Source organism: Rhinolophus sinicus, linkage group LG13, assembly GCF_036562045.2.
Source record: "Rhinolophus sinicus isolate RSC01 linkage group LG13, ASM3656204v1, whole genome shotgun sequence".
NCBI classification, from domain to species: domain Eukaryota; kingdom Metazoa; phylum Chordata; class Mammalia; order Chiroptera; family Rhinolophidae; genus Rhinolophus; species Rhinolophus sinicus.
Window position 1 is genome coordinate 1998078 of NC_133762.1, and position 12171 is coordinate 2010248.

The following is a 12171-nucleotide window of genomic DNA, read 5'->3' on the forward strand; positions in this document are numbered from 1 at the left end:
GGATAAGTGAAAGCGCACACTTGACTTTTCTTGGACTCAGCCCATGCACCTTCATCTTTTGTAGCCTTTACAGTTTTAGTTTCCTGTCATAAACGATGCTGTGAGGGTAACAGTTTTTCTGAGGCCCACGAGCCTTGTCATGAAACGCGGGGACTGAGGGTTGTCCTGTGTACCTAGTTCTCAAGTTACTAATAAAACAATATTAGTAATAAATTTAACAAAATATGTCCAACAGTTCTACATTGGAAACTACAACTCATTGCAAGAGTAAGTTAAAGACGACCTAAATAATTTCATGGAATAGAGACTCAGTTTTACTGATATGCCAGGTCTCTAATGCACATCTACAGTTTCAATGAAATCCAAAATAAATCCCAATAGGGTTTTTGTTTTGTAGAAATTATGAAGCTAATTCTAAAATTTACATGAAATACTAATATATTCAAAATACACAAATATTTGCCATTTTCTTTAAAATATACTATAAAGCCACAGTAATTGAGAGAGTTTATCACTTGCCCAAGGACAGACATATAGATTAACAGATCAGATTAAATCCAGCAATAAATCCACACTTATATGGTCAATTGAGTTTTGACAAAATTCCAGGTTAACTCAATAGGGTAAGGCTCATTTTTTCAATAAATGTTTCTGGGACAACATCACCCAATAAACCTCAAACCTTTTATCACACCATACACAAAGGTCTTAAAATATACTGTAGCCCGAAATATAGGAAATGAAACTATAAAATTTTGAGAAGTCAGAGAAAGAAACCAACAGGCAGGGAAATAATACTGCCTCACATTACGTCATCCCCAATGTCCACCAAAGCCAGAAGAGGCCCCACAGCTTGAAAGTCATGCATGCCTAGAGCTTACAGAATCCCGGCAGGATCTTCCTTGCACATTGAGCTGCTTCTTCTCACATTCCATCAGCTTGGGCCCCCTTTAACCCCAGAAATATAGTTTTCATAGATGGGCTTGGACACCAGATTTCCTGGAAGAACTTCAGTTTTCATGGTGTAATTCTAAGGTATCGACCCCCCAGATATATCCAAGTCCTGACCCTCCAGAACTTGTGAATGTGATCTTACTTAAAAACAGAGTTTTTGCAGAAATAATTGAGTTAAATATTTGGTATGAGATAATCCTGGATTTTGGATGGACGCCAAATCCATTTACTTGTGCACTTATATGAGAAAGGTGATAGAGATTTAAGACACAGAAACACTGAGAAAAAAGCAAGGTGAAGATGGAAGCAGAGGTTGGAAAGCTACAGCTGCAAGGGTTGCCCCCCTCAACCGGAAGTTAGGAAGAAGGCATGGACAGGATTCTTCCCCAGAGCCTCCAGAGGAAACAGCTCTGCTGGCGCCCTGATTTTGGATGATTGCCCTCCAGAACTGTAAGGGGATAAATGTTTGTTGTTTCTGCAATGTTTGTGGCAACTTGCTATTGCAGCCCTACTAAATAAATATGTCCTATAAATTTACATGGATTTTCTAAAAACCCCTCACCTTGTAAAGGTTTTTGGCATTGTCAAATTCCAACCTCCTTTTCATGGTATGTCTCCAATCACGTCAAAACAAATGGTGTTGGATGACAAATGGGATTTTTCTTTTCATCTGTTGTTCAGGAATCTTTGTTAAGGCCCAAAGTTGAGGACATGAGAGCCACAGTGACCCATGTTATAATCAGGGAGCAACTAGCATTAACTTCCCACCAGTGAACTGAGAGACGTTATTTTCTAAAACTCCCCTATGCCCACCCGCCAATCAGTATGAGCGCCAGAGAGGGAAAGAGGAAGAAAAGCCCCTTGTGATGGAGTGGGGTCTGTAAACAGGGTTACACTGGACCATCACCTCTCTACAAAACAAAGATGATGCCTCCTTTCCTGAAGGAATGCCCTAAGAAAAACAGCAGTGCTCATTTATTCTGTTTTTAGATTCCACATATAAGTGAGATCATATGGTATTTGTCTTTCTCCATCCAACTTATGTCACTTAGCATAATGTTCTCTAGGTCCATCCATGTTGTTGCAAATGGTAAGATTTCATTCTTCTTTATGGCCGAGTAATACTCCATTGCGTATAAATGTACCACAGTTTCTTAATCCAGTTGTCTTTTGGAGAATATAATCAATAATATTGTAAAGATTTTGTAGGGTGCCAGATGGGCACTTGTCTTATTAGGGAGACCATGTCATGAACGGTGTAGCTGCCTGACCGCTGCAGTGTACACCTACCTGAAGCTGAATAATAGTGAATGTCAACCATAATTTAATATATATATAGTCACAGGATGTGGAGTACAGCATCGGGAATAGAGTCAATGGAATTGTAACAGTTACAGACAATGTCAGAGGGGTAGTAGATTGGGGGAGGGGGTTGTCACTTTGTGAGGGGTATAAATATCTATTACATTGATTTGTACACCTGAAACTTATAAAATAAAAAATCAGTAGTGAAGTTAGATGGTGCAAAAAGGGAATTTTTGCATTTCTCCTGATGAAATAGTTGCTAAGCCACTGGAATAGTCAGCTGCACCAATGTCCTACTGACGCTAATACATCAAGGAATTTGTCTGGTTCATCTATGTTGTCAATTTATTGGTCTAAAGCTTTAAAAATATGTCTGTATTATCATTTGTTTGTTTGTTTGTTTGTTTGCAGGGCATTTGGTGACACATCATCTTTTCATTTCTGAAATTGCTAATTTATGTATCTTTCTCTTTTTATGATTTGATTAAAATTTATTAATCTTATAAATCTTTCTAAAGGACTCATAACTTCAAACCTTCCCACTAGGAAAAAGAAAACATCTCATCCAGATAGCCGCACTGAATTTTATAAAATTTAAGCAAGATATTACATCAATCTTACCAAAACTGTCATTAAAAAAGGACGAAAAATTTTCCAACTTATATTTTTATACTAGGATTACCCTGATAACAAAACCAAAGAAACTCTTTACAAGGAAATGACAGATTAATTTCCTCATGAGCGTAGATATAAAAATTCTTAATAAAATATTAGCATATTACATGAAGCAACATGTATAAAACGTAATAATTTATGATGTAATGAGGATTTTGCAAGTTAAGTTTAATATTTAAAAAAATCAATCAATATAATTCATCACATTTACCATGTTTCCCCCAAAATAAGACCTAGCTGGACAATCAGCTCTAACGTGTCTTTAGGAGCAAAAATTAATATAAGACCCGGTCTTATTTTACTATAATAGAAGACACGGTCTTATCTAACATAATATAATGTAAGACCGGGTCTTATATTAATTTTTGCTCCAAAAGACACATTAGAGCTGATTGTCTGGCTACATCTTATTTTTGGGAAAACGCAGTATAAACTAAAGGGGAGAAATTATATAATCAACTCAAGAGATGTAGTAAGATCATTTGGCAAAATTCAACATCCATGTCTGATAAAATTGCTTATCAAATTAGGACTAGAAAAGAACTTCTTCAAACTGATAAAAGGCATCAAAGACAAGCCTGCAGTGAAAATTATACTTAATAATAAAAGATTGAATGCTTTCTTAAGAATCTCAGGAGTAAGACAAGAAGACTACTGTCACCCTTTATATGCCACATTATACTGGAGGTGATAGCTAGTGAAAAAAGGTCAGAATAAAACCTCTATACACATTAGAATTGAATAAGTAAAGCTGTTTTATTCACAGACAGCACGATCAGGTATGCAGAAAATCTTATGGAAACTACTTAGAAATAATAAGTGAATTTAGAAAACCTGTGGAACACAGGGTTTATGGGATGAGTTCAACAGGAGAGTGGAGAAAATAGAGGAAACAATCAGTGTGAACTTGATGACAGAACAATAGAAATGACCCAATCTGAACAACAGAGAGCAAACAGACTGAAAAATAATAATAAACCGAGCCTCGTGGACCTATGGCACTATTTTATAATAAAAGACCTCTATTTCAGCTCTTAGGAGAAGAAGAAGATAGAGGGGCTGAAAAAAGAAATAATGACTGAAAACTTCCCTAATTCAGCAGAAGACACACATAGAAGTACACCTTGTTCTACTGTGTTGCACTTTATTGTATTTTTCAGATACCGTAGCTTCACAGATACTGTGTGTTTTACAAATTGAAGGTTTGTGACAACCCTGCACAGAGCATGTCTATTGGTGCCGTTTTCCCAATGGCATCTGCTCACTTTGTGTCTCTGTCACTTTTTGATAATTCTCACAATATTTCCAACTTTTCATTATTATATTTGTTATGCTCTGTGATTGGTGACCTTTGATGTTACTGTTGCAATTGTTTGGGGGTTAAACAAACCAGGCCCATATAAGATGGTGAACTTAATAAGTATGCTGTGTGTTCTGACTGCTCCACTGACCAGCTAGTTGCCCTCTCCTTTCTCTCCTTCTCCTTGGGCTTCCCCATTCCCTGAGACACAATAATATTAAAATTAGGACAATGAATAACCCTTCAATGGCCTCTAAGTGTTTGAGTGAAAGGAAGAGCATCCTCTCACTTTCAGCTAAAAGCCAAAAAAAATGGTTAATCTTAGCAGGCATGTCAGAAGCTGAGATGGGCCAAAAGTGAGGCTTCTTGCAATAAACAGCCATGTTGCAAACGCATAGGAAACATCCCTGAAGGAAATTAAATGTGCTACTCTGGTGAACACACGAACGATAAGAAAGCGAAGCAACCTTTTGCTGATAAGGAGAAAGTTACAGTGGTCTGGATAGAAGATCAAATCACCTGTAATGTTCTCTTAAGCCAAAGCCTAATTTAGAGCAAGGCTCTAACTCTTTTTAATTCTAGGAAGGCTGGGAGAGATGAGGAAGGTGCAGAAGAAAATTTTGAAGCCAGCAGAGGTTGGTTCGTGAGGTTTAAGGAGAGAAGCCGTCTCCATAAGATACAAGTGCAAGGTGAAGCGGCAAGTGCTGCTGGAGATGCTGCGGCCAGTTATCCAGAAGATCCAGCTGAGATAATCAGCGAAGGTTCTACACTAAACCACAGGCTTTCAGTGTAGATGGAACAGGCTTCTATTGGAAGAAGGTGCCATCTAGACTTTCATAGCTGGAGAGGAGAAGGCAGTGCCTGGCTTCAAAGCTTCAAAGGGCAGGTTGACTCTCTCATTAGGGGCTAAGGTTGCTGGTGACTTTAATTTGAATTCAGTACTCACTTACCATTCCAAAAATCCTAGGGTCCTGAGGAATTATGCTAAATCGACTCTTCTTGTGCTCTATAAATGGAACAGTAAAGCCTGGATGAAGCACATCTGTTTACAACATTGTTTACTGAACATTTTAAGCCCTCTGTTGATACCTACTTTTCAGAGAAAAAGATTCCTTCCAAAATATGACTGCTCACTGATAATTCACCTGGTCACCCATGAGCTCTGAAGGAGATGTATGATGAGATTAATGTCATTTTCATGCCTAACACAACATCCATTCTACAGCCGATGGCTCAAGGTGTCATTTCGACTTTCACGTCTTCTTATTTAAGAAATACATTTCATAAGATAGTGATTCCTCTGGGCAAAGTAAATTGAAAACCTTCTGGAAAGGATTCATCATTCTAGATGCCATTAAGAACATTTGTGATTTGTGGGAAGAGGTCAGAATAGCAACATTAACAACAGTTGCTTCTAACCCTCACGGATAACTTTGAGGGGTTCAAGACTTCAGTGGCAGAAGTCACTGTACATGTGGTGGAAACAGCAAATGAGCTAGAATTAGGAGGGGGCCTGAAGGTGTGACTGAATTGCTGCAATCTCATGATAAATCTTTAACAGATGAGGAGTTGCCTCTTATGGATGAGCAAAGAAAGTGGTGGTTTTTGAAATCGAATTTATGCTGGTGATGATGCTGTGAAGATTGTTGAAATGACAACCAAGGACTTAGAATATTACATAAATTTAGTTGATAAAGCAGTGGCAGGGTTTGAGAGGACTGACTCCAAGTTTGAAAGTTCTATTGGGGGTAAAATGCTATCTAACAGCATCGCATGCTACAGATAAATCATTTGTGAAAGGAAGAGTCAATAAATGTGGTAAACTTCATTTTTGTTTTATGTTAAGAAATTACCATAGTCACCCCAACCTTCAGCAACCACCCTGATCAGTTAGCATCCATCAACATTGAGGCAAGACGCCACTCCAGCAAAAACATCATGATTTGCTGAAGGCTCAGATGATGGTTAGTCTTTTAAAGCAATAAAGTATTTTAAATTAAGGTATGCCCATTGCTTTTAAAGACATAATGCTTTTACACACTTAATAGATGACAGGATCATATAAACATAACTTTTATATTCACTGGGAAACTAAAAAAATCATGTGATACATTCATTGCAGCGGTCTAGAACTGAACCCTCAGTATGAGACGTGCCTGTATTTAAGAAGCTGAATGAATCCCAAATAGGATAAATACAAGGAAATGAACACCAAGACATATCACAGTTGAACTTCAGAAGACCAAATAGAAAGAAAAATCATTGCAAGCAGTGAAAATTCACCTTATCTGTGGGGAAACACAGTTTGAATAAAAGTTGAATTCTCAATGATGGAGAGTGGGCAGGAAAGAGGAAACAAAATGTAGGTAGAGGTGGTGCCTATCGCCCACTGGAAGCTGTGTCCAGCGTTGTGTATCCCACTCCTTCAGGAAAGCTCAGAGCAATGTGACTAGTTCAATGGTATTATTTCACTCGCCATAGGAAAGCATGGGGACTGTGTGGGAGGTGTAGATTCAATACAAAGGAAGCATGTCTAACCCAGGACACGTCACCAGGCCCTTATCCTCCTTTACTGTTTTTGTTTGTTTGTTTGTTTTTCCAAAATGGGGCCAAAAGACCATAGGGGGAAACCTCCACACCATTTTCTATAGTATTCTGCACCATCTTGTGTTCCCGCCCACAGTACATAAAGGTTCTATTTTTAAAAAATAATAATCATCCCAATAGATGTGAGGTGATATCCAATTGTGGCTTTGATCTATATTTCCCTGATGACTAGTGATGTTGACCACATTTTCATATAGCTAATGGTCATCTGTATGTCTTCTTTGGAAAAATACCTATTTATACCTTGCCCATTTTTAAATCAGCCTTTTAAAATTTATTTTATTTATTTATTTTTTTGCTAATGAGTTATAGGGGAATCTTATATATTTTGGGTATTGACCCCTTGTCAGATAGGTGGTTTGCAAATATTTTCTTCCCATTCTGTAGCTTGATTTTTTTCACTCTGTTGATTGGTCCTTTGCTGTGCAGAAGTTTTTTAGTTTGGTGTAGTCTTACTTATGTATTTTTGGATAAGTTTTAGGTGTCAAATCCAAGAAATCATTGCCAAGATGAATGTCGAGAATCTTTTCTTCTATGTTTTTTCAAGGAGTTTTACAGCTTCTGGTTTTAACTTTAAGTTTAATTCATTTTGAGTTGATTTGTGTGTGTGGTGTAATATAGTGGTCCAATTTAACTCTTTTGCATACAAATACCCAGTTTCCCAGCATCATTTGTTGAAGTGACTGCCCTTGCCCTGTATGTGTTCTTGATACCCTTGTTGAAAATCAGCTGACCATATATATTGGGGTTTTCCTGTTCTCTATTTTGTTCTACTTGTCTATCTGCCTGTCTTTATGTCAGTCCCATACTGTTTTAATTACTGTAGCCTTGCAATATATTTTCAAAATAGGAGTGTGATATCTCCAGAATTATTCTTTTTCTCAATATTGTTTTGGCTATTCAGGGTCTTTTGTGGTTTCACATGAATTTTAGTTTTTTAAAAAATATATTAAAAATGCCATTGGGATTTTGATAGAGAGTACATTGAATTTGTAGATATCTTTGAGTAGAACGGACAGTTTAACAATATTAATATTCTCAACCCATGATCATGGGCTATCTTTCCATTTATTTGTGTATTCTTTAATTTATTTCATCAGTGTTTTATAGTTTTCAGTATACAAGTTTTTTACTTCCTATTTAAGTTTATTCCTAAATATTTTATTATTTTTGATGTTATTGTAAATGATATTGTTTTCTTAATTATCTTGTCAGATAGTTCATTGTTAGTGTATAGATCTACTATGTGAGCCAGCAATCCCACATCTTTTTTTTTTAATCCAAAAGAATTGAAATCAGGATCTGGAAGAGATGTTTGTATCTCCATGTTCATTGCAGCAATACTCACAACAACTAAGATATGGAAATGGCCCACCTGTCCAATGACAGATGAATGGATAAATAAAACATGTTATATGCATACAATGGAATATTATTTAGCCTGAAAGAATATTAGGAAAATCCTGACTTCCTGTCAAGATGGCAGAATAGGAAAATACAGTGTTCGCCTCCTTCTATGACCATATCAAAACAAATCTAGAGATTAACGATCACTGAAAACCACCTGAAGCCTAGCTGAACAGAAGTCGTATAACTAAGGACATACAGAAGAAGCCATCTCGAGACTGGTAGAATGGACAGAGATGGAACGGGCTGGTCCCACACCCACGTGTGGTGGTTAAATATCAGGAGGGATATCTTAGCTGCCGAGGTCCCCCCTGAGGAGTGAGGGTTCCCAGCCCCACACTGGGCTGCCGAGCCCAGATCACCAGTGCCAGGAAAAAAAGCCTCCACAACATCTGATTGTGAAAATCAGTGGGAATTCTGGCTGGGTGAAACAGAGGGCTGATGGAGACACAGACTTCCTCTTAAAGGGCCCACTCATGGACTTAGTCACTAGTGGACTCATTCGCTCCAGCGCTGGCACAGCAGCTTGAAAGTCACCAGGGATGTACAGGGAAGAATTGAATTGTCTGGTTTCAGGGCAAGGGCTGGAGGGGAAACTCTCTCTGCTATTTTGTTCCGTTTTTGAGCTGTCCCCCCCACACAGCTGGCAGGAGCAGGTGGTAATCAAATCTGAGTCTCCATCAAATTTGCCACACTCTGATTCTTCCCTGAAGACTAGCCCCAACCAACTCACACACAGGCCTGAACCTTTTTAGTGGCTATTCCTCACAAGTGGCTGGCTTCAGCCCACACTGTGGACGTCCTAAAAACTCTCTCAAAGGTCCATAAGCCCCAAACAAGCAACATCTGGCCTCAGTATGACCTGTACCTCTTGCTAAGCATCCCCAAGCCCAGCAGTAGCAGCAGCTGGCCTCAGTTCACAACTTAACCTCTCCCAGGTGCCTCCAAGCCCAGAATAGGCAGCTACCAAATGAAGATCACTTTGTAGCTCCTACCCGGTGGCTCTGGGTCAGGCACAGGCACAGGCTGGCCTTGACATGCACCAGAGCCCCTCCCAAGAGGCTCCAGAACCAAAACATCTGGTGGCCTGCCTCAGACCACACCAGAGCACCACCCAACCACCTCCACAAATGACACACCCAAAGGGCAGACTGGGCAGGCACCAGAGCCCAGCTAAAGCGAATCCTGCTCTGTGGGGTCAGCCCCTGCACAATGGTTCCTCCATTGTAGTCACGGCCAGTCCTCACAACCAGTCAACCTGAGGGTCAATTCCATCCACTGATGTGCAAACAGCAACCAAGGATCAACTACAACAGGAGGGCACACAGAACCCACACAAGGGACACATCTGGAGCACCTGGCTCAGGTAACCGGAAAGACTGTGCCACTGGGTCCCGCAGGGCACCTACCACATAAGGCCACTCTACCAAGACCAGAAGATATAGCAGCTCTACCTAATACATATAAACAAACACAGGGAGGCAGCCAAAATGAGGAGACAAAGAAATGTGTCCCAAATGAAAGAACAGAACAAAACTCCAGAATAATAACTGAACAAAATGGAGACAAGCAATCTATCAGATAACAGAGTTCAAAACACTAGTTATAAGGATGCTCAGTGATCTCAGTGAGAACTTCAACAAAGAGATAGAAAATATAAAAATAAAGATACAGAACATAAAAATGAACCAATCAGAAATGAAGAATAAAATAACTGAAGTGAAGAATACCTTAGAGGGAATCAACAGCAGATTAGTTGAAGCAGAGGACTGAATCATCAATTTGGCAGAGATGGTAGTGGAAAACACCCTCTCAGAATGTAAATGGATTAAATGTTCCAATCAAAAGACATAGAGGGGAAAAAAAAAGAAAAAAGAAAGACATAGGGTGGCTGAATGAATAAAACAATAGGACCCAAATTTCCATCAACAGACGAATGGATAAAGTTGTGCATATATAAAATGGAATATTATTCAGCCATAAAAGGACTGAAATCTTACCATCTGAAACACCATGGAGGGACCTAGAGGGTATTGTGCTGAGTGGAGTAAGTCAGACAGAGAAAGATAAATACCATATGTTTTCACTTATATGTGGAATCTTAAAAACAAAAGAAATGAACAAACAAAACAGAAACAAATTCATCTATTAGATACAGAGAAGAAACTGATGGTTGCCAGAGAGGAGGAGGTGGAAAAGATGAGAGGATTAAGAAGTACAAAACTGGCAGTTACAAAATAATCTCAGGGATGTGAAGTACAGCATAGAGAATATCGTCAATAATATTGTAATAATTATGTATAGCGTCATAGGTTCAACTTATGGTGGGTTCACTTCAAAAGTTATATAAATGTCTAACCACTATGCTGTACACCTGAAATTAATGTAATACTGAATGTCAGCTGTAATTGAAAAATTAAAAAAATTAAAAATTAAATTAATTTTAAAAAAGGGAAACGCTCCCATTTGTGCCAACACGTAAGAACCTAGAGCACAGTCTACGTGAAATAAGCCAGTCAAAGGACAATTGTTACACAGTTCCACTCCTATGAGGATCTAAAACAGTCAAACTCATAGAAGCAGAGAATAGAACGGTGGTGGCCAGGGGCTGAGCAGTGGGAGAAATAAGGGAGTTATTGCTCAATGGATATAACGTTTCAGTTACGCAAGATGAGTAAGTTCTAGAGGACAGAGCTTGTGTTGACTGTTCTTAACATACACACACAAACCACAGAGAAAAAAGACACGAACGTTTTTGGAGGTGATGGACATATTTAATATCTGTATTGTGATGATATTACAGGTATATGCCTATGTCCAAAATCATCAAGATGTATACACTCGATGCATACATTTTTTACATATCAATTATTCCTCAATAAAGAATTTTTTTTTAAATGTTAGGGAAGCTTTAACAAGGAAAAAAACATAACAATATGAGGACATTAAATGGCACTCAAGTCTATATGGGGAAAAAGAAAGAACTACCTCCACCACTGCCAACAACAGAAAAATGACAAAACTGGAAGAAACATTGCAAGTGATATTATAGAGACATTGTTGCTTTCTCCATTAATTAAGTGTTCCTTGTGACTATAATAATAAATAAGCAATGAATAAGCAAATTATAAAATCGTTTAGTTCCAAATTACATGCACATACACACACAGAGTGACACATGTAGACAACCTGAACCTTGTTAATCAGTAAACTAAAGCAATTATTCTAATTAAAACTGTTAATTAAAGAAAAATTTTCATTATTTAAATAAAAAATTAATTTATGTGATTATTTGGGATCCTTATGTCCTGTAGCAAAATGATGCAATAACACAATAGTAGTTAGTGGAGATTGAGCCATTACAGTTGAAAAGCAGCTGACATCATAATCAAATGCCATAAAAATATTTTTACTCTTTACCACACTGACACTACCCCATAAAATTGATCTCACAATGAAGCCAGTCAAAAATGGGAAAATATATTAATTCATACCTAGACCTTCAATGTAACATTATTTAAAACAACCACAAAGAATTGGAAGCAGCCTGCATTTCTAACAACAAGGTATAATAATTAATTGAATAATGGTCTTTTCCCCCCATGGACCCCTGCATGTTGTCAAGAAAAATAATTATTAGGGCTCTCCAGCAGTCGGAAAAAGGCTTGTGAAATTATTGCAAGGTGAGTATCAGAATATAAATTATGTAGAGGGCAATCATTTCAACTACTCAGAACATTTATTGATATGCAAAAAGGACTAGCCAGGCACACAAACAATATTATAACATGTATTATGAGTGTGGCATTAAAATTCATTTGATGGGGAAGATGGTACAATGGAAAGGAATGGGAAGGGAGGGAAGAAAATCAGTCCTTAGGCAACGAGTGGAGTGGAAACTGTTGCCAGGGAGACCGGTTACT